This window comes from Primulina tabacum, chromosome 10, assembly GCF_025594145.1.
Source record: "Primulina tabacum isolate GXHZ01 chromosome 10, ASM2559414v2, whole genome shotgun sequence".
Classification (NCBI taxonomy): Eukaryota; Viridiplantae; Streptophyta; class Magnoliopsida; order Lamiales; family Gesneriaceae; genus Primulina; species Primulina tabacum.
This window is the reverse complement of record NC_134559.1, coordinates 30,127,066-30,150,816: the sequence shown is the minus strand read 5'-3', so window position 1 is coordinate 30,150,816 and position 23,751 is coordinate 30,127,066. Positions and strand designations below refer to the sequence as shown.

At 34.9% G+C, this 23,751-nt stretch overlaps 7 non-coding genes and 2 pseudogenes across 7 annotated transcripts; 1 reads left to right on the top strand and 8 right to left on the bottom strand.

The window, feature by feature from the left end:
• Nucleotides 1-4,893: 4,893 nt before the first annotated feature.
• Nucleotides 4,894-5,012, bottom strand: LOC142507948 (5S ribosomal RNA). The gene has a single exon (XR_012806183.1). It is a non-coding gene; the product is annotated as a 5S ribosomal RNA (ribosomal RNA).
• Nucleotides 5,013-5,696: 684 nt separating this feature from the next.
• Nucleotides 5,697-5,815, bottom strand: LOC142516553 (5S ribosomal RNA). The gene has a single exon (XR_012812341.1). It is a non-coding gene; the product is annotated as a 5S ribosomal RNA (ribosomal RNA).
• A 10,260-nt stretch (nucleotides 5,816-16,075) lies between these two features.
• On the top strand, nucleotides 16,076-16,184 carry LOC142513032 (small nucleolar RNA R71). The gene has a single exon (XR_012809000.1). It is a non-coding gene; the product is annotated as a small nucleolar RNA R71 (small nucleolar RNA).
• Nucleotides 16,185-19,421: 3,237 nt separating this feature from the next.
• On the bottom strand, nucleotides 19,422-19,540 carry LOC142515970 (5S ribosomal RNA). The gene has a single exon (XR_012811789.1). It is a non-coding gene; the product is annotated as a 5S ribosomal RNA (ribosomal RNA).
• A 683-nt stretch (nucleotides 19,541-20,223) lies between these two features.
• Nucleotides 20,224-20,342, bottom strand: LOC142515331 (5S ribosomal RNA). Its single transcript, XR_012811183.1, has one exon. It is a non-coding gene; the product is annotated as a 5S ribosomal RNA (ribosomal RNA).
• Nucleotides 20,343-20,735: 393 nt separating this feature from the next.
• Nucleotides 20,736-20,854, bottom strand: LOC142512061 (5S ribosomal RNA; annotated as a pseudogene).
• A 683-nt stretch (nucleotides 20,855-21,537) lies between these two features.
• On the bottom strand, nucleotides 21,538-21,656 carry LOC142511607 (5S ribosomal RNA; annotated as a pseudogene).
• Nucleotides 21,657-22,340: 684 nt separating this feature from the next.
• Nucleotides 22,341-22,459, bottom strand: LOC142508406 (5S ribosomal RNA). The gene has a single exon (XR_012806620.1). It is a non-coding gene; the product is annotated as a 5S ribosomal RNA (ribosomal RNA).
• A 680-nt stretch (nucleotides 22,460-23,139) lies between these two features.
• On the bottom strand, nucleotides 23,140-23,258 carry LOC142514611 (5S ribosomal RNA). The gene has a single exon (XR_012810499.1). It is a non-coding gene; the product is annotated as a 5S ribosomal RNA (ribosomal RNA).
• Between the last annotated feature and the right edge of the window lie 493 nt (nucleotides 23,259-23,751).

Genomic DNA, 23,751 nt, shown 5'->3' with positions numbered 1-23,751 from the left:
ATGGTTTAAGCGACGGGTCTGGATGTTTATAAGGCCTTTTAAGTGTTTATTAGGTGTGGTAAAAAGTTGGCAAAAATACGGTTAAGTTTCGAGTCGATTCGGCTTAAAACCGGGACACCGGTCCAAGTTTTAAAACAATTCGGTTAAGTTATAAAATGGGCTCGAGTTTACGTCTAGGGATGCTTTTAAATATGTTTTGGGATATTTTAAGGAATTTGGTAAGCTTCGGATCAAAATAATGAGTTTTGGATTTATCCGGGATTTAGTCGCAACACGAAACGTTAATTACAGAATTAATTGAAACGCTAGATTTAAGCTTAATTAAATTATGAAAAATTATATTTAAAGTCAAATAATTATAAGAAGTCTAAGTTTTTAATTTGGGAATTTTATGCTAAGGTTTGGTTTATTTCGGGATTAAAGCGCGTTAATATGTTATGTTTAAAAATTAATTTAAAATTCATCGATTTAAGCCAAATAAAAATATGGGAAAATTTTTGTAGGCTTAAATAATTATTTGAGACATGTTAGAGTCAATGGAATTAAGAAAATGTCAAAAACGTGAAATTTTACGTCTAAGGGCAAAATGGTCATTTTGCACCGGGGTTAGATGTTGGTCCTGGCAGCGCCATGAGCACAAATTTACTATATTTTAAAGTTTTATGCATCATGATCACGATTTTTAAGATTTTATGAAAATATACGTTGCATGCTTGGTTTAAAGGAAAAATTACGTATATGCATGTTTTTATTAAGTGGTGAATATCATGATGTTTTTGAAGGATGGGAGTTGGTTGTGACTGACGATGTATATGTATACGATGATAGGATTGGAGATATCGTGAGGGAAAAGGCCCTAGAGGGAGCCCGTTTACGGGAGAAGGCCCCAGAGGGAGCCCGACGATCGTATTTTCATTGACATGATATGAGATATGATGAGCTGAGGCCAAGGCTCAGTGGACGGGTAATGCTGTCGCTGATGTCCCCGCCGCCGGGTACCATGGTTTTATAGATGGATCCATCGATAGAGCTGATACGAAAGTCACAACTAATGAACTGAATTCAGTTAAAAAGAAAATGTTTAAGTTTATGATGACATGATTTAATACGATATGATTTGATACGACATGTTTATATTCATGTTTTAAAGTTTATGAAAGGTATGTTGGCATTATGATTTTACAATACACGTTTATGTTATGCTTTTAAGTTCATGAAAGATATGTTGAGTATGATATTTTTCACTACTGTGTGCTATGTATATGTACTTGTTATTCCTGGTATAGGTGTGTTGATTCTTTAGACTCACTAGGCGTGTGTGATGCAGGTGAGCTAAATGTTGAGGAGACTATAGGTGCCGAACTCTGAGTAGGCAGACCTGGTGCGATGACACGACCCGAGGACCACATGTTTTCCGCATTACGATTTATGAGATTGGGAAGAAATGAATATTTTCAAACGTTGATGATTTTAAGATTTTTATTAGTTTATGTTTTCGTATGATTGTAGATGAGTTTGGTTATTTTTTTACTGTCAAATTATTACGATTATTTTAAATGTTATTTCGAAAATGCGAGCTTTTATTTAAAAAAAATGTCCCGTAGAATTTTAAAAATGAGTGAGACGTTACAGTTGGTATCAGAGCAAGGGCCATGTATAGGGTTGTGCCACCGCCAGTTTCTGCAGCTCCGTCTTCAAGCCTCAAGTCTCGAAGCTTTTATGATTTCAATGTTTTCAATGTTTTACTCATATCACCTGCATGTTAACATGATTTACGCTTTATGATGATTTATTGTATATGTTTAACTGCTTTTATGATTTAAGGATTTACTGTTTTAAAAACTAGATTAAATTGCATGTTGGTTACGTTTGGAATTGGACGTGTCTAAGAATTCGAATATTGGTCTTTAGGAGAAGTGGATAATGATTTGATTATACCGATTTTTAGGTTAGAAGTACTGATGTTCTACTCTTTGGGGTAATAAGTTAATCTTGAAAGTTATGAATGCTTTTGGGACTTGTAGAATTTCTAAGAAATTATTGATAGTTCGTGGTTGCTAGTTGAATTAATTTTTGATGAATTCATACAAGGATTAATGATTCGAAAACTACGACGATCTTTGTAAGTATAAAAACGTAGAATTTATTTAGGATGCATGCTCTACCTAATGGGACCTAAGGATTTAATTGAATTGATTGAGAATTTAAAGGACCTAATTGTCATAGCCAATAATTGAGGACCTGAGTGCAACAATAAAATTCTAAGGGACTATTTCGAATTTACCAAACTTTGGGATTAAATTTTTAGTTTTGAGAATTTTAAGGTTTAATGAGGCCAAGTCGAAAATTTTATGGAAAAAAATGCAAATTTCGAGGAGTTATAAAGCCAAAATTGTAATCTTTGACAATTTTAAAGGCCAAATTGTAAATTTTGAAATTTTGAGGATTAAAATTCGAACTTTTGAGGAACACTTGGGTAAAATCAGTAATTTTCGAGGTTATGAGAATTGATCTTGGGTCTAATAAAGTTAAGATTATTGAATTTTATGTTACGAGAAACCTATAAAATGGGATTAGGAACGCCAAGAACTTATGGGTAATTTTTGGATTCTCGAGATTAAGAACAAATTCGGATAATATTCGAGGAAAGTAAGAACTAATTTTGAAATTTTTAAGAAATTTAGGGATTTGTTTAGCAGTAAGTGAGAATTGAATGGTTTAAATGATAAGACTTTTCGGTGATTTGAGCTTGAAGAGATAATTAGAACTTGGTTATAATCTGGGTTATAATGTAATAAGGAATGACAATCAAGGGCATTGTAGGATGATTCAATATTGGGCTTGAAAATCTAAATGTTAATGGAATAAGACAATGGAAAAAAATTAAGAATTTAGAGTGATAACAATTTAAGGTAAAGTGATCATTTAGTCAAGTTACAAGATTAGACATTAAGTTAACTTATTTTTGAGGACTTAAGGTTTGATGTAGCATAAGTTTTAATCATGATCTTAAGAGTTAAAATTATATCTTTGTTGGAATTTAAATTTTTCTAGAAAGTTGGGTATGTTTGATGGTTAGGTTACTCGATAGATGCATGTAAGAATTGAGGTACACACCTCGTCTTGAGGAATTTTTGGTAAGTTATTAAGAAACTTGAGAATAAGTGAATATGTGTGTTGGAATTATGTTATCTAATACTATTTGGGTCGCGTAAGCTTGAATTTTAAGTTTATGGAATACGTGTTCATACGAAAATTTTGGGTGAAAAAATAATAATAATAATAAAAAAAGAATTAGTTGTGTTCAACATAAGTTATCAATTAATGAATATTAAGATTTTTATCGAGTGAGAAATCTAAAAAGCTTGATATGGGGATTCTAGAACTCTATGGAGTATAAGTGAAGTTGATTTATTAGAGTTAGTCTAAGGCTCCCATGGGATGACTTAATAAGTTTTATACGCTAGTATGTATGAAGCATTGAGAATACGTAAGAATGCAACATTCATTTCAACGAGGAAAGTCCAAGGGCCTTAAGCCTCAACTAAATTGTAATTGGGAAGAAAATAGTTTAAGCATGTGATTGATGATAGAAGTGTTTTATTAATTAGGTAGAAGTTCGATAGTTTTATGGATTAACGCTACTCGAATTTAAAGATTTGCAACAATTTAATATTTGGGATGTACTTGTAAATAATTAAGTTACGTAAGTTTGGTGCTATAAGATAAAGATTCTATTCAAGGATCTTAGGCGAATATCATTATGGGCTTTAGATAAGGTTTAACTTTTAAGTGTATCACCGATGTAAAGCCATTAATAAGCCTGAGATACGATAAAATGGAACCAGAATCGAATTTCAAACTTCCTTAGCGGATTTCTCGAGGAAACGTAATCTTAACAGAAGCGAAAAATCGCAAATTAGATTGTCTTGGAGAAGAAATTCGGCTAAAATCTCGTCAGCAGATCGCGGAGTAATGAGTCTCGTTCGTTGGCCCGTTTACAATCAAATTAGGCTACAATTTTGTCCAAATCCGGCAGTGCCCGAGCTACGTCGATTTCACATGTCTTATCTGGTCCCGATCGAGATTCAGATGATTTGAGCCAAAAATCATATGTCAACAAGAAACCAAAAATATAAAAACACGAAAAGGGGTGCAACACGAGGACTTCCCAGGGATCTGTTGCATTAGTGCTGGTATGATCGCACCCGACATTGAGTGGGATTTTTATTCTTATATCCCTCGAGTACGTGTGGAGCAGGCGGCGATGGACAACACGCGGTACTGCTCTCGCCCAATAAGAACCATGAAGTTAGGCGTTCTGGCGCGATGGCAGAGCTAGGATTGGTGACCTCCCTGGGCAGTCCTCGTGTCGCGACCGCTTGCGTAAATTATGGCTAAAACATTCGAAATAAATGTTTTTAATGAGTTAACCGTTTCCGGAGTAATCTTCGTCATATCCTTCTGCACAGAACCGACTCACGACAATAAAAATCGCTAAATGTTCCCAGAAAATAGAAAAAAAATAAGAAGAAGAAAATAGCGAATGTAAAGCTATTATTATGCTTTGTATACGATAAAATGGAACCGAAATCGAATTTCAAACTTCCTAAGAAGATTTCTCGAGGAAACGAAGATTTAACAAAAGCGGAAAATCGCAAATTAGAGGGTCTTAGAGAAGGAATTCGTCTAAAATCTTGCCACCTCGTTGCGGAGTAATGAGGCTCGTTCGTTTGCTCGTTTACAATCAAATTAGCCTACAATTTTGTTCAAATCCGGCAGTACCCGAACTACGTTGATTTCACATGTCTTATCCGGTCTCGATCGAGATTCAGATCATTTGAGCCTAAAATTGTCTGTCAACAAGTAATCAAAAATAGAAAAACACGAAAAGAGGTGCAACACGAGGACTTCTTAGGGGGTCATCCATCCTAGTACTTCTCTCGCCCAGGCACGCTTAACTTGGTAGTTCTGATGGGATCCGGTGCATTAGTGCTGGTATGATCGCACCAGACATTGACTGGGATGTTTATTCTTATATCCCTCGAGTACGTGTGGACCGGGCGGCGACGGACAACACGCGGCACTTCTCTCGCCCAATCAGAACCATGAAGTTAAGCGTTCTGGCGCGATGGCAGAGCTAGGATGGGTGACCTCCCTGAGCAGTACTCGTGTCGCGACCGTTTACGTAAATTATGGCTAAAACAGTCGAAATAATTCTTTTTAATGAGTTAACCCTCTCCGGAGTAATCTGCGTCATACCCTTCCGCACAGAACCGGCTCACGACAAAAAAAATCGCTAAATGTTCACAGAAAATAGAAAAAAAAAACAAGAAGAAGAAAATAGCGAATGTAAAGCTATTATTATGCCAGGGATACGATAAAATGGAACCAGAATCAAATTTCGAACTTCCTAAACGAATTTCTTGAGGAAACGGAAGCTTAACAGAAGCGGAAAATAGCAAATTAGAGGTTCTTAGAGAAGGAATTCGGCTAAAATCTCGCCAGCCTATTGCGGAGTAATGAGTCTCGTTCGATTGCCCGTTTACAATCAAATTAGGCTAAAATTTTTTCAAAATCCGACAGTTCCTGAGCTACATTGATTTCACAAGTCTTATCTTGTCTCGATGAGGATTCAGATGATTTGAGCCGAAAATCGTCTGTCAACAAGTAATCAAAAATAGAAAAACACGAAAATGGTGCAACATGAGGACTTCCCAGGGGGTCACCCATGCTAGTACGACTCTCGCCCAAGCACGCTTAACTCCGGAGTTCGGATGGGATCCGGTGCATTAGTGCTGGTATGATCGCACCTGACATTGAGTAGGATGTTTATTCTTATATCCCTCGAGTACGTATGGAGCGGGCGGCGATGGACAACACGCGGCACTGCTCTCGCCCAATCAAAACCATGAAGTTTAGCGTTCTGGTGCGATGGAAGAGCTAGGATGGGTGACCTCCCTGGGAAGTCCTCGTGTCGTGACCATTTACGTAAATTATGGCTATAACAGTCGAAAATTGTTTTTAATGAGTTAACCGTCTCGGGAGTAATCTGCGACATACCATTCCGTACAGAACCGGCTCACGACAAAAAAATTGCTAAATGTTCCCAGAAAAGAGAAAAAAAAATAAGAAGAAGAAAATAGCGAATGTAAAGCTATTATTATGGCTGAGATACGATAAAATGGAACCAAAATCGAATTTTGAACTTCCTAAGCGGATTTCTCGAGAAAACGAAAGCTTAACAGAAGCTGAAAATCGCAAATTAGAGGGTCTTAGAGAAAGAATTCGGCTAAAATCTCGCCAGCTCCTTGTGGAGTAATGAGTCTCGTTCGTTTGCCCGTTTACAATCAAATTCGGCTACAATTTGGTCCAAATTCGGCAGTGCTCGAGCTACGTTAGAGCAGGCGGCGATGGACAACACGCGGCACTTCTCTCGCCCAATCAGAACCATGAAGTTAGGCTCGAAATAATTGTTTTTCATGAGTGAACCGTCTCCGTAGTAATCTGCGTCATACCCTTCCGCACAGAACCGGATCACGACAACAAATATCGCTAAATGTTCCTAGAAAATAGAAAAAAAAGAAGAAGAAGAAAATAGCGAATGTAAAGGTATTTTTATGTTTGAGATACGATAAACTGGAACATGAATCGAATTTCGAACTACCTAAGCGGATTTGTCGAGTAAACAGAAGCTTAACAGAATCGGAAAATCGCAAATTAGAGGCTTTTAGAGAAGGAATTTGTCTAAAATCTCTCCAGCTCATTGCGGAGTAATGAGTCTCGTTCGTTGCCCGTTTACAATCAAATTAGGCTACAATTTTGTCCAAATCCGGCAGTGCCCGAGCTACGTTGATTTCACATGTCTTATCTGGTCCCGATCGAGATTCAGATGATTTGAGCCGAAAATCGTATGTCAACAAGTAATCAAAAATAGAAAAACACGAAAAGGGGTGCAACACAATGACTTCTGTTGCGACTTTGATTGTTGCACTCCCAAGAGCAGGTTGTCCACAAGTAGTATAATTCGGTGAGTTCGAATATCGTATCCACAGGGAAGCTAAGGTAATTACAAGTCCACTACAATGTCTTTTTGTTTTGTTTTTGTTTTTTGTTTCTTTTTAATTTTAATTGTTTGAATCTTTAATGGGTAAATTTTAATTGTTCAAATTTTAATTTAAGTAGTTGAGATTAAAGAATCCACTCTTGGTATTTTAATAAAGTTAACATTAACGAACAATATTGAAACCCACTTAATAAAATGGTTCCAATATATTAAATAATCATATTTATATTATGTTATATATTATTATCTTATAAGTATATAATATATACTAAAACTTATAAATGTGGTCAAGTATTTATTGTGCTATATATATTTGTAAACACTAAATCAAGGTTCCCACTTTAAATGGTTGGTAAAACCATACTAACATTTAAATGGTACCAAGAAATTAATATTATGATATATTTATATATAGTAAATTAAGATTCCCACTTTAAATGGTTGGTAAAACCAAACTAACATTTAAATGGTACCAAGAAATTAATATTATAATATATTCATATATAATAAATCAAGGCATCCACTTTAAATGGTTGGTAATACCAAACTAACATTTAAATGGTTCCAAGAATTTAGTGTAACATATAGCAACAATAAATCAAAACTCCCACTTATAAGTATGGTGTAAAAATGCTTAAAGAAATAAATATAACATAAACAATAAATAATGATTAAATAATATAAAACATAGATTCTTACCTTTTAGTAACCTTATTATCATGCCAAGAGTTTCACATTTTCATCTCAACTTTAGGAAGTTAGCTATTCATTATTCAAAGTGTAAAACTTTGAATATGAAATTATCATGCTAATTATATTTAAATGAAGAAATAAAGGAAAAATATAGAGAGAAATATTATGAACTCAAAGGTTTGTTCATAGAATGAGGGATATCTCAATACATTACAATGCACCCCTATTTATAGCCAAATTTGGGGAGACAACCACAAATAAAATATTATTTTTTTACACAAAAGTCTTCATTGGTGTTCCAAGATATTATATTATATTACACATCACTTTTGAAAATCTTCTTCTTGGAATTTGCTTCTTCACATAAAAAGAAACATGTGGATAATTGAGTTGTCTAGTTGTGGTATTTTTTTCAAATCATTTGACCAAGTAATTTGAGAGATATGGTCAAAATACTAGAGCATGGTAAAACTGCCACTCCTTTGGTAACTTTATTTGTTGCTTAATTTGATCCCAATTGTGAGAGGATTTTTATCTCATGCTTGACACCAATATTGTAGATATTAACATCAACTTTCTACAGGTCCAAGAATCATCTTAATCCAATTTGCAACGCCAAGTTTATTCTTGTTTTATCGAACCTGTAAAAAATATTAAAAACTTGTAATTACACAACAACTTATATTTTATACAATTTATTATAAAACATATAATATTTAAACATTTAATAAAACAAAAACTATATATTTATATTATAAAACATTTAATTAATGTACAATTTTTATGTTTATCACACCTCCCAACCAGCTTATTGCTAGTCCCTAGCAATTTAAGCGTTAATAGCAATACAAAACATATTGATTAATTTAAATAGAAATGTAATCAAAACTATCTAAGTGTTTAAATTAAATTTGAAAACTGTCAAAGTTATATCAAGATCATCATAATTATAATTTATGAAATAATTTGAGATGATCAATTCAAATCTTATTTCAGGTAGTTAAATGTACACGGCCTTCAGAAATTCCTAGTAAGAGTCTCAACTCCATATCCTCACAGGTTAATAAATGTTTCAATTTATGGCAACGATTTCTCTCATGGAGTTGGAAGACAGATAAATGCTCAGAAAAATGGTTTACAGAATGCAGACAGACAAACGAGCCAAACTAATCAAAAGATAGAAAATCCATTGATTCAAAATCTAGTTGTTCTTATTATATATTTTTTCCTGATATTTTTTTTGTTTGCATAACTTCATGGAATCAGACTAAGTTTATGCTTCTTGACCACATATTTATTTAATTTGTACAATAAATTTCTCTCTCTTTTTTGTTTTTTGTTTTTTTTATGAGAGATATATGGGTCGTAGCATATAACTTAAAAATTACATAGATATTCAATATCTTTCTTTTTGTATTTTTCTCCGTTTTTTTTCAGGAAATATCGTTTTTTTTTCTTCAAAATAAGAACTCAAGATCTAAACAATAGATAGTCTCTCTCATGATCAATAAAGGCTCGAAAGCTGTTTTCTCAGTCCTCTCCACTCACTCACAAAATATGTGTGAGTTTAAAATTATAGGCACTCTTATAAGGTATATCTTGGGCCATATACCTTAATACCTGATATTATCACAATGGTTAATCACTCAAAAAGATTTCATAAATCATATTTTTATATTGATCAGAATATTAAAATTGACTTTTTTTTTTCAAATAAAAATTTAAACATTCTTAAATAGATTAATGCATGTTCTAATTTAAATCTTTCAAACATGTAATGTATGACAATTTTTGCAAAAATTACTAAGATACAAACAATAAACATGATTTTATTTTAAAATAATATATATTATTATTTTTATTTATTTTTTTTTTAAAATTTTTTTTTTTATAAGTTCGTTCTCCCCCCAATCAGAATATGACATTGTCCCTAATGTCAAAATAACTATTAATAAAGAGTACGTAATGAAAGAGATATCACCTGAAATTTTATTGAAGATAATAAACTGAAACAAACGCAAACCAATCCACGACTTTTGAATCAATGATCCAACTTCCTTTTCTTACTGCTTGATTGCGACCAATTGATCTTTGTTATCATCGGATCAGGCTTATGAACAAAAGCTTCCAAATCATCAATTAATTGGTCGGCAGTCGAAGCACAGATGAACATCCGTCATGAATTTTCTGAAATGAAATTCTGTTCTACAGCTTAATCAAGAAATGTCAACAAACTGTCAAAATAATTATTGATATTCAACAAGCCCACAGGTTTATTATGGATATTAAGTTGTGCCCAAGAAACAGTGTGAAAAATTTCTTCTAATGTACCAAAACCACCTGGTAGTGCAATAAAAGAATCAGAATTTCCAATCATTTGAGTGATTCTTTCATACATAGAAGAAACTTTTAATTCCTCCCCAATCGTAACACCTGTAATATTTCCTTCAGCTAAAGCTGTAGGAATAATACCCAAAACCTGACTACCTCCAAGATGAGCAGATGTTGAAATAGATCCCATTAACCCAATATTACCTCCCCCATATACCAAGTGAGTTTTTCTCTCAGCCAATATCTTTCCAAGATTATTCGCTGCTTCTACAAACACTTCATTTTTTCCAGGACTCGACCCACAAAATACACAAATATTTTTCAATATTTGTGCAGAGGATCCAGCCATGTTTTTAATTTCTTTTTTTTTTCTGCGAAAATAGAGAGAAAGATGAGAGATTTTAGAAGAGTAATATGTTATCATGACAAAACTATGGGTCACAGCTGTAAACAGAATAAATAGTAAAAACAATAATGACACACGCATATAAACAGTAGTGTGATTGTGGCTCACAATTTTCCTCTGGTTTTACGTCCAGAAACGGCTTCAACGCCTTCTATGAGTCGAGGATATGTTTCCCGTCCAATTTTCTTATAAATTGGCAAACATGGTCTTTTTTAGTCGGATTTCCAAGACTATGACGCTCATCTTGGAATTGTTTCCATAAACGGAGAAGTTCAATATGCACATGTCCACTAGAATGCGTCTCAAGAGTCAATAAGATGTTATCTAAAGACTCCTTACTCAGCACATTCTTAATGAAACCAATTTTATCTTCTCTGTTATTGGAAACACATCCCAAAGATCTGCATCGTTTGTCACAAGTCCATCTTGCACACTTATGACAAACCCCTAAAATTTTGGCCCTTCGTTTTTTCGCATAAGTGTTTTTTCCTAATCCAGGCAAATACCGAATGAGCAATGATTGTGGAACTTCTCCTCCTAATCGGACCTTAGCTTCTATTACAAGACGAATATCTTCTGGAATTCCTTTTTGCATTAGCAATCTCAATCTTTCACACCTTCCTGCATAAATTTTTTTTAGAACATTTTCAGAAACAGAGGGAAAATATTTACAAATTTTTGAGAGAATTTCATCCATTTTGAAAAGAATTTTTTTTTTTTATTTTTGTATCAACAATTGTGGGAAACTGATTTAACCGACTATGAGAGTCACGGAGTACCGTTATCCACCATTTAACCGGAAAAATAAAAATATTGAGAAAACCTGAAATAAAAACAAACAAACTTAAATGCAACAAAAAAAAAATCAAGGATCAGAAAGGGAAATAAACTCTTCTTGAAAGATTTCATTTTCTAAAAATGGTTTAAGCCTTTGTCCATTTACTTTAAAAATATCACCATTTTTAGGATTTTCAATATCCACAACTCCATAAGTATACACATGCTTTACAACATATGGGCATGTCCATCTTGATCGTAATTTTCCTGGGAATATGTGAAGTCGAGAATTATAAAGCAAAACTTTTTTACCAATCTCAAAAGATTTTCTAAGAATTGTTTTATCATGAAATGATTTGATTTTTGCTTTATAAATCCTTGAATTCTCATACGCGTCATTTCTGAGTTCATCAAGTTCATTAAGTTGCAATTTACGCAATTTGTTGGCATCATCCATGCTTGAATTTAAAGTTTTGATCGCCCAATAAGCTTTATGTTCCAATTCCACAGGCAAATGACAATATTTTCCATAAACCAACCTATAGGGAGACATATTCAATGATGTTTTAAAAGCTGTTCGATATGCCCAAAGTGCATCATTAAGTCGCAGAGACCAATCTTTTCTATTTGAGTTAACAGTTTTTTCCAAAATTTGCTTTATCTCCCTATTAGCTAATTCAACTTGTCCATTTGTTTGAGGATGATAAGGAGTAGTTACTTTATGAGTAATACCATATTTTTTCATTAATGAAGCAAATGGTTTATTAACAAAGTGAGTTCCCCCATCACTTATCATGGCTCGAGGAATTCCAAATCTACTAAAAATATTTTCTTTTAAAAATTTGATGACGATTTTATGATCATTTTTTCGACATGGAATTGCCTCTATCCATTTGGAAACATAATCAACTGCAACTAAAATATACAAGTATCCAAACGACAATGGAAAAGGTCCCATAAAATCAATTCCCCAACAGTCAAAGATTTCAATGATAGGATTCAAAGGCATCATGTTTCTTTTTGAAATCGCACCCAATTTTTGACAATTTTCACAGATCTTGCAGATTTCGTGGGTGTCTTTAAACAAAGTGGGCCAATAAAATCCACACTGCAAGATTTTTGCAGCCTTTTTCTTTGAAGAAAAATGTCCTCCGCATGCTTCTGAATGACAAAATTTAATGACACTACTTACCTCATTGTCGGATATGCAACGTCGAAAAATTTGATCTGGACAATACTTGAACAGATACGGATCATCCCAATAAAAGTTTTTTACCTCATTCAAAAATTTTCTTTTATCTTGGGAACTCCATTGCGGTGGCATTTTTCCTGTCACAAGAAAATTTACTATGTTAGCAAACCAAGGTGTAGTAGTAACTGAAAATAGATGTTCATCAGGAAAATTATCGTTAATTGGTGTCATTTCACAAGATGATCCTGTTACTAGTCTCGATAAATGATCGGCTACGACATTCTCGGTTCCTTTTTTATCTTTGATCACAATGTCAAATTCTTGGAGTAACAAAATCCATCGTATCAGTCGTGGCTTTGCATCCTGTTTGGTCAACAAATATCTAATAGCAGAATGATCAGTAAACACAATAGTCGTTGATCCAATCAAATAAGAACGAAATTTATCTAATGCAAATATTACAGCAAGTAGTTCTTTTTCAGTTGTGGAGTAATTAATTTGAGCATTGTTTAAAGTTCTACTTGCATAATATATCACATAAGGCTTACCGTTTCTTCTTTGACCCAGTACTGCACCGACTGCATAATTACTCGCATCGCACATGATTTCAAATGGTAAAGACCAGTCAGGAGGTTGCATGATAGGAGCTAATGTTAAATGTCGAATAATTTTATCAAAAACATTTTGACATTCTTGAGTCCACTCAAATGCAGTGTCTTTTGTTAAGAGGTTACAAATGGGTTTAGAGATTAAACTAAAGTCCTTTATAAACCTCCGATGAAATCCAGCATGTCCCAAAAATGAGCGAATTTCTTTAATGGTTTTTGGAGGGGGTAAATTGGCAATGACATCAACTTTTGCTTTATCAACTTCAATTCCATGAGATGACACGACACGTCCCAAAACAATTCCAGAAGTAATCATGTAATGACATTTTTCCCAATTTAAAATAAGACCTTTTTCCTCGCATCTTTTTAAAACTTTTTCCAAATTTTCAAGACAATTATCAAATGTATTCCCAAAGACAGTTAAATCATCCATGAAAATTTCCAAACAATTTTCAACCATGTCGCAAAAAATGCTTAGCATACATCTTTGAAATGTTGCTGGGGCATTGCATAAACCAAATGGCATCCTTCTGAATGCAAATGTTCCAAAAAGACATGTGAATGTAGTTTTTTCTTGATCTTCGAGTGCAATGGGAATTTGATAATAACCTGAATATCCATCAAGAAAACAGTAGTATGGATGACCTGCTACTCTTTCTAAAATTTGATCCAAAAATGGTAATGGAAAATGATCTTTTCTAGTGGCGTCATTTAATTTTCTATAATCAATACACATCCGCCAACTAGATGGGACTCGACTTGTTAACAATTCACATTTTTTCATTTTTTATCACTGTGATGCCAGATTTTTTTGGAACTACTTGTGTTGGGCTTACCCACTTACTATCAGAAATAGGGTAGATAATCCCAACATCAAGTAGTTTGAGAACTTCAGTTTTCACAACATCTTTCATGTGTGGATTTAATCTCCTTTGTGGTTGTTGAGATGTTTTAGCATTTTCTTCTAAATGAATTTTGTGTGTGCAAATTAGTGGATTAATGCCCTTGAGATCTTTTAGTGTCCAACCAATTACATTTTTATGTCTTTTAAGCATATCAACTAATTTACCTTCTTGATCACTTTCTAGTTTGGAAGAAATTACCACCGGATATGTTTCATCTTCTCCAAGAAATGCATACTTCAATTCTTCTGGCAAGGGTTTTAACTCCAATATGGGTGGTTCGTCTTTGTTCTCATATTTTGCATCAAATTCTTTCTCTGATCCTGGTAACGAGTGATACCTGATAAAATCATCAAGATCAATTTCAATATTTTCTTTAACAATTTCAATTGAACAAATATCTAATTGATCACGAATACTACCTTCTTGAATGTTTTCTTCCACAAGAGTTTCAATAAGATTTTCATCTTCACTTTCATCTCCTTTGTCATGTGGTTGCTTACAAAGATTAAAAACATTGAGCTCCAAGGTCATGTTACCAAATGACAACTTCATTATTCCATTCCTGCAATTTATAAGGGCATTAGAAGTTGCTAAAAATGGACGACCCAGAATTACAGGAATTGCATTACAAGCTTTGATAGGTTGTGTATCTAAAACTATGAAATCGACAGGATATACAAAGTTATCAACTTGGACCAATACGTCTTCTATCATACCTCTTGGCACTTTAACATATCTATCGGCAAGTAAAAGTGTTACCGAAGTTGATTTTAACTCGCCTAGATTGAGTTCTTGATAAACTGAATATGGAAGTAAATTCACACTAGCTCCAAGATCAAGCAAGGCTTTTTTAATCTTTCGTTATCCAATAATACATGAAATAGTAGGACAACCATGGTCTTTGTATTTCAAAGTATTATTATTTTGAATGATTGAACTTACTTGTTCGGCTAAAAATGCTTTCTTTTTCACATTCAATTTTCTTTTCACAGTGCACAAGTCTTTCAAAAATTTGGCATATAATTGTACCTGTTTTATTGCATCTAATAAAAGAATATTAACTTTTACTTGTTTAAAAATATCATATATATCAGAATTCAAATTTGATTTTTTTGTATTTTTCAATGCATGAGGGAATGGTGGTGACACTGTCTGTTGAACCTCCTCTTCGTAAGTTATGGGTTCCACTTCCTTACCCTTTGAAGTTGATTTATCATCATCTTCACAAGGTTCAAGAATGGATTTTTCCACAACCTTACCACTTCGAAGGGTAATAACAGATTTTACCTGATCCATCGGTTGAGTTCCAGAAGTTCCAGTTTGTGAATGATGATCCTTGGGATTAGGCAGAGGTTGTGAAGGAAATTTACCTTTTTCATGAACATTAAGTGCAGATGCAAATTTAGCAAGAGTATCTTTCAAATCTGTCATGGTTTGAGCAGTTTGAGTATTGATAGACTCTTGCTTTGCAATGAAAGAATTCAATGTATCTTCCAAATTTCTTTTAGGTGGAGGAACATAAGGTGCATAATTTTGAAAATTTTGTTGATTTTGGAAATGTGGTTGTGAAAATTATGCAGCATTATCATTCCTCCAACTAAAATTTGGATGATTTCGCCAACCTGGATTGTAATTTTGAGAAAATGGTTCAAAATTTGGCCTTTTGAAATTGTTCAAAACATTGGCTTGTTCATGGATACATTCTTTAAAAGAGGGCAAAGTGGGACAATCTTTTGTAAAATGATCACTTGTATCACAGATGTGACACGAATTTCTTGAACAGATTTTAATTGACCATTCTTTTTCAATTCAAGTGCCTCAACTTTTCTTGCCAAAGATGTAAATCTAGCTTGAAGATCATGTTCATCTTTAAGAGTGTACATACCTCCACCAGATGTAGGAGATTGAATCTTGTTTGATGGTTCGATTGTACCTATAGTGTCCCAATTTTGAGCATTTTCAGCTAATGAATCGAGATACTCAATTGCCTCATTTGGATCTTTATCTTCAAATGTTCCATTACACATAAATTCAACCATTTGCCTATCTTTAGGTGTTAAGCCTTCATAAAATTGAGAAACAACTCTCCAAATTTCAAAACCATGATGTGGACAAAGATTAAGCAATTCTTTGTATCTATCCCAACACTGATAAAAAGTTTCTCCTTGTTTTTGAGTGAAAGTAATGATTTGCCTTTTGAAAGAATCTGTTCTATGAGATGGAAAAAACTTTTTCAAAAATTGTTGTTGCAATTCATCCCAAGTTCGAATGGATCCCGATCTAAGATTTTGTAGCCAAGTTTTAGCTTCATCTTTTAAAGAAAAAGGAAAAAGCTTAAGTCGAATGGTGTTCATGCTACAATTTAGATCATTATATGTGTTGCACACTTCTTCAAACTCTCGTAAATGCATGTATGGATTTTCAGAATCTAAGCCATGAAAATTGGGTAAAAGTTGGATAATACCAGGCTTAAAATTGAAATGAGATGCATCAGGGGGAAAAACTAGACATGAAGGTGCACTAGTACGTGTAGGATTCATGTGATCTCTAAGTGTTCTTCGTCTATCATGATCATGTTGAGATTGAATTTCATCTTCATTTTCTTGGATGGGTTCTTCCGCCATGTTTTGTAAAAATAAAGGGTTATTTCGAATGAGTCGACCACTAAGTGTACGTGACCAAATGCTCATGCAAATGCAAATGCAAAAAAATAAAAACACACAAAAGCAATAAAAATTTAAATAAAGAAAAATAAACTATAAACAAAATTAAATAGACTTGAAATTAAATTATACTTCCCCGGCAACGGCGCCAAAAACTTGTTGCGACTTTGATTGTTGCACTCCCAAGAGCAGGTTGTCCACAAGTAGTATAATTCGGTGAGTTCGAATATCGTATCCACAGGGAAGCTAAGGTAATTACAAGTCCACTACAATGTCTTTTTGTTTTGTTTTTGTTTTTTGTTTCTTTTTTATTTTAATTGTTTGAATCTTTAATGGGTAAATTTTAATTGTTCAAATTTTAATTTAAGTAGTTGAGATTAAAGGATCCACTCTTGGTATTTTAATAAAGTTAACATTAACGAACAATATTGAAACCCACTTATTAAAATGGTTCCAATATATTAAATAATCATATTTATATTATGTTATATATTATTATCTTATAAGTATATAATATATACTAAAACTTATAAATGTGGTCAAGTATTTATTGTGCTATATATATTTGTAAACACTAAATCAAGGTTCCCACTTTAAATGGTTGGTAAAACCAAACTAACATTTAAATGGTACCAAGAAATTAATATTATGATATATTTATATATAGTAAATCAAGATTCTCACTTTAAATGGTTGGTAAAACCAAACTAACATTTAAATGGTACCAAGAAATTAATATTATAATATATTCATATATAATAAATCAAGGCATCCACTTTAAATGGTTGGTAATACCAAACTAACATTTAAATGGTTCCAAGAATTTAGTGTAACATATAGCAACAATAAATCAAAACTCCCACTTATAAGTATGGTGTAAAAATGCTTAAAGAAATAAATATAACATAAACAATAAATAATGATTAAATAATATAAAACATAGATTCTTACCTTTTAGTAACCTTATTATCATGCCAAGAGTTTCACATTTTCATCTCAACTTTAGGAAGTTAGCTATTCATTATTCAAAGTGTAAAACTTTGAATATGAAATTATCATGCTAATTATATTTAAATGAAGAAATAAAGGAAAAATATAGAGAGAAATATTATGAACTCAAAGGTTTGTTCATAGAATGAGGGATATCTCAATACATTACAATGCACCCCTATTTATAGCCAAATTTGGGGAGACAACCACAAATAAAATATTATTTTTTTACACAAAAGTCTTCAATTGTGTTCCAAGATATTATATTATATTACACATCACTTTTGAAAATCTTCTTCTTGGAATTTGCTTCTTCACATAAAAAGAAACATGTGGATAATTGAGTTGTCTAGTTGTGGTATTTTTTTTAAATCATTTGACCAAGTAATTTGAGAGATATGGTCAAAATACTAGAGCATGGTAAAACTGTCACTCCTTTGGTAACTTTATTTGTTGCTTAATTTGATCCCAATTGTGAGAGGATTTTTATCTCATGCTTGACACCAATATTGTAAATATTAACATCAACTTTCTACAGGTCCAAGAATCATCTTAATCCAATTTGCAACGCCAAGTTTATTCTTGTTTTATCGAACCTGTAAAAAATATTAAAAACTTGTAATTACACAACAACTTATATTTTATACAATTTATTATAAAACATATAATATTTAAACATTTAATAAAACAAAAACTATATATTTATATTATAAAACATTTAATTAATGTACAATTTTTATGTTTATCACACCTCCCAACCAGCTTATTGCTAGTCCCTAGCAATTTAAGCGTTAATAGCAATACAAAACATATTGATTAATTTAAATAGAAATGTAATCAAAACTATCTAAGTGTTTAAATTAAATTTGAAAACTGTCAAAGTTATATCAAGATCATCATAATTATAATTTATGAAATAATTTGAGATGATCAATTCAAATCTTATTTCAGGTAGTTAAATGTACACGGCCTTCAGAAATTCCTAGTAAGAGTCTCAACTCCATATCCTCACAGGTTAATAAATGTTTCAATTTATGGCAACGATTTCTCTCATGGTGCATTAGTACTGGTATGGATCCGGTGCATTAGTACTTATATGATCGCACCCGACATTGAGTGGGATGTTAATTCTTTAATCCCTCGAGTACGTGTGGAGCGGGCGGCGATGGACAACACTCGGCACTGCTCAAGCCCAACCAGAACCCTGAAGTTAAGCGTTCTGGCGCGATGGCAGAGCTAGGATGGGTGACCTCCCTGGCAGTCCTCGTGTCGCGACCGTTGACATAAATTTTGATTAAAACAGTCGAAATATTTGTTTTTAATGAGTTAACCGTCTCCGGAGTAATCTGCGCCATACCCTTCCGCACAGAACTGGCTAACGACAACAAAAATCTCTAAATGTTCCCAGAAAATAGAAAAAAAAACAGAAGAAAAAAATAGAGAAAGTAAAGCTATTATTATGCCTGAGATACAATAAAATGGAACCGAAATCGAATTTTGGACTTCCTAAGCGAATTTCTCGAGGAAACGGCAGCTTAACAGAAGCGGAAAATCGCAAATTAGAGGGTCTTAGAGAAGGAATTCGGCTAAAATCTCGCCAGCTCTTTTCAGAGCAATGAGTCTCGTTCGTTTGCCCGTGTACAATCAAATTAGACAAAAAATTTGTCCAAATGCAGCAGTGCCCGAGCTACGTTGATTTCACATGTCTGATCTGGTCCTGATCGAGATTTAGAAGATTTGAACCGAAAATCGTCTATTAACAAGTAATAAAAAATAGAAAAACACTAAAAGGGGCGCAACACGAGGACTTCCCAGGGGGTTATCCATCCTAGTACTGCTCTCGCCCAAGCACGCTTAACTTCGGAGTTCTGATGGGATCCGATGAATTAGTGCTGGTATGATCACACCCGACATTGAGTGGGATGTTTATTCTTATATCCTTTGAGTACGTGTGGAGCGGGCGGCGATGGACAACACTCGGCACTGCTCAAGCCCAATCAGAACCATGAAGTTAAGCGTTCTGGCGCGATGGCAGAGCTAAGATGGGTGACCTCCCTGGCAGTCCTCGTGTCGCGATTGTTTATGTAAATTATTGCTAAAACAGTCGAAATAATTGTTTTTAATGAGTTAACCGTCTCCAGAGTAATCTGCCTCATACCCTTCCGCACAGAACCGGCTCACGACAACAAAAATCGCTAAATGTTCCCAGAAAATAGAAAAAAAATTAAGAATAAGAAAATTACGAATGTAAAGCTATTTTTATGCCTGAGATAAGATAAAATGGAACCGGAATTTAATTTCGAACTTCCTAAGCGGATTTCTTGAGGAAACGGAAGCTTAATAGAAGCGGAGAATCGCAAATTTGAGAGTCTTAGAGAAGGAATTCGGCTAAAATCTCGCCAGCTCATTGCGGAGTAATGAGTCTCGTTCGTTTGCCCGTTTACAATCAAATTAGGCTACAATTTTGTCAAAATCCGGCAGTGCCCAAGCTACGTTGATTTCACATGTCTTATATGGTCCCGATCGAGATTCAGATGATTTGAGCCGAAAATTGTCTGTCAACAAGTAATCAAAAATAGAAAAACACGAAAAGGGGTGCAACACGAGGACTTCCCAGGGGGTCACCCATCCTACTACTGCTCTCGCCCAAGCACGCTTAACTTCGGAGTTATGATGGGATCCAGTGCATTAGTGCTGGTATGATCGCACCCGACATTCAGTGGGATGTTTATTCTTATATCCCTCGGGTACGTGTGGAGCAGACGGCGATGGAAAACACGCGGCACTGCACTCGCTCAATCAGAACCATGAAGTTAAGCGTTCTGGCGCGATGGAAGAGCTAGGATAGGTGACCTCCCTTGGAAGTCCTCCTGTCGCGATCGTTTACTTAAATTATGGCTAAAACAGTCGAAATAATTGTTTTTAATTAGTTAACCGTCTCCAGAGTAATCTGCGTCAGAACCGGCTCACAACAACAAAAATTGCTAAATGTTCCCAGAAAATAGAAAAAAATAAGAATGTTTTATTTGGTCCGATCGAGATTCATATGATTTGAGCCGAAAATCGTCTGTCAACATGTAATCAAAAATAGAAAAACACGAAAAGGTGTGCAACACGAGGACTTCCTAATGGGTCACCCATCCTAGTACTGCTCTCGCCAAAGCGTGCTTAAATTCGGAGTTATGATGGGATCCGGTGCATTAGTGCTGGTATAATCGCACTCGACATTCAGTGGGATTTTTATTCTTATATCTCTCGAGTACATGTGGAGCGGACGGCGATGGACAACACGCGGCACTTCTCTCGCCCAATAAGAACCATGAAGTTAAGCGTTCTGGTGCGATGGCAGAGCTAGGATGGGTGACCTCCCACGGAAGTCCTCGTGTCGCGACCGTTTACGTAAATTATGGATAAAACAGTCGAAATAATTGTTTTTAATGAGTTAACCGTCTCCGGAGTAATCTGCGTCATACTCTTCCGCACAGAACCGGCTCACGACAACAAAAATCGCTAAATGTTCCTAAAAAATAGAAAAAAATTAAGAATAAGAAAATAACGAATGTAAAGCTATTATTATGCCTGAGATAAGATAAAATGGAACCGGAATTTAATTTCGAACTTCCTAAGCGGATTTCTCGAGGAAACATAAGCTTAACAAAAGAAAAAAATCGCAAATTATATGGTATTAGAGAAGGAATTCTGCTAAAATCTCGCCAGCTCATTGCGGAGTAATGAGTCTCGTTCGTTTGCCTGTTTACAATCAAATTAGGCTACAATTTTTTCAAAATCCGGCAGTTCCCGAGCTACATTGATTTCACATGTCTTATCTGGTCTCGATCGAGATTCAGATGATTTGATCCGAAAATTGTCTGTCAACAAGTAATCAAAATTAGAAAAACACGAAAAGGGATGCAACACGAGGACTTCCCAGGGGGTCATCAATCCTAGTATTGCCCTCGCCAAAGCACGCTTAACTTCGGAGTTTTGATGGGATCCGATGCATTATTGCTGGTATGATCGCACCCGACATTGAGTGGGATGTTTATTCTTATATCCCTCGAGTACGTGTGGCGCGGGCTGGGATAGACAACACGCGGCACTGCTCTCGCCCAATCAGAACCATGAAGTTAAGCGTTCTGGAGCGATGGCAGAGCTAGGATGGGTGGCCTCCCTGGGAAGTCCTCGTGTCGCGACGGTTTACGTAAATTATAGCTAAAACAGTCGAAATAATTGTTTTTAATGAGTTAACCGTCTTCGGAGTTATCTGCGTCATACCCTTCCGCCCAGAACCGGCTCACGACGACAAAAATCGCTAAATGTTCCCAGAAAATAGAAAAATAAATAAGAATAAGGAAATAGCGAAAGTAAAGCTATTATTATGCCTGAGATACGATAAAATGGGACCAGAATCGAATTTCGAACTTCCTTAGCGGATTTCTCGAGGAAACGGAAGCTTAACAGAAGCGGAAAATTGCAAATTAGAGGGTATTAGAGAAGGAATTCGGCTAAAATCTCGTCAGCTCCTCGCGGAGTAATGAGTCTCGTTCATTTGCCTGTTTACAATCAAATTAGGCTACAATTTTGTCCAAATCCGGCAGTGCCCGAGCTAGGTTGATTTCACATGTCTTATATGTTCCCGATCGAGATTCAGATGATTTGAGCCGAAAATCGTCTATCAACAAGTAACGAAAAATAGAAAAACACTAAAAGGGATGCAACACGAGGACTTCCTAGGGGGTCACCCATCCTAGTACTGCTCTCGCCCAAGCACGCTTAACTTCGAAGTTCTGAATGGATCCGGTGCATTAGTGCTGTTATGATCACACCCAACATTGAGTGGGATGTTTATTCTTATATTCCATGAGTACGTGTGGAGCGGGCGGCGATGGACAACACGCGGCACTGCTCTCGTCGAATCAGAACCATGAAGTTAAACGTTCTGACGCGATGGCAGAGCTAGGATGGGTGATATCCCTGGGAAGTCCTCGTTTCAAGACCGTTTACGTAAATTATGGCTAAAAAAGTCGAAATAATTGTTTTTAATGAGTAAACCGTCTTCGGATAATCTGCGTCATACCCTTCCGCACAGAACAGGCTCACGACAACAAAAATTGCAAAATGTTCCCTGAAAATAGAAAAAAATAAGAAGAAGAAAATAGTGAATGTAAAGCTATTATTATGCCTGGGATACGATAAAATAGAACCGGAATCGAATTATGAACTTACTAAGAGGATTTCTTGAGGAAACAGAAGCTTAACAGAAGCGGAAAATCGCAAATTAGAGGGTCTTAGAGAAGGAATTCGGCTAATACTAGCCACCTCGTTGCGGAGTATTGAGTCTCGTTCGTTTGCCCGTTTACAATCAAATTAGCCTACAATTTTGTACAAATCCAGCCGTGCCCGATCTACGTTGATTTCACATGTCTTATATGGTTCCGATCGAGATTCAGATGATTTGAGCCAAAAATCGTCTGTCAACAAGTAATCAAAAATAGAAAAACACGAAAAAGGGTGCAACACGAGAACTTCCTAGGAGGTCACCCATCTTAGTGCTGCTCTCGTCCAAGCACGCTTAACTTCGGAGTTCTGATGGGATCCGGTGCATTAGTGCTGGTATGATCGCACCCGACATTGAGTGGGATTTTTATTCTTATATCCCTCGAGTATGTGTGGAGCAGGCGGCGATGGACAACACGCGGCACTGCTCTCGCCCAATCAGAACCATGAAGTTAAGTTCGAAATAATTGTTTTTAATGAGTTAACAGTCTCCGGAGTAATCTGCGTCATACTCTTCCGCACAGAACCGGCTCACGACAATAAATATTGCTATGGGTTCCCAGAAAATAGAAAAAAAATAAGAATAAGAAAATAACGAATGTAAAGATATTATTATGCGTAGGTATTCGGTAAAATGGAACCGAAATCGAATTTCGGACTTCCTAAGAAGATTTCTCGAGGAAACAGAATCTTAAAAGAAATGGAAAATCGCAAATTAGAGGGTCTTATAGAAGGCATTCGGCTAAAATCTTGCCAGCTCATTGCGGAGTAATGAGTCTCGTTCGTTTGCCCGTTTACAATCAAATTAGCTTACAATTTTGCCAAAATCCGGCAGTGCTCGAG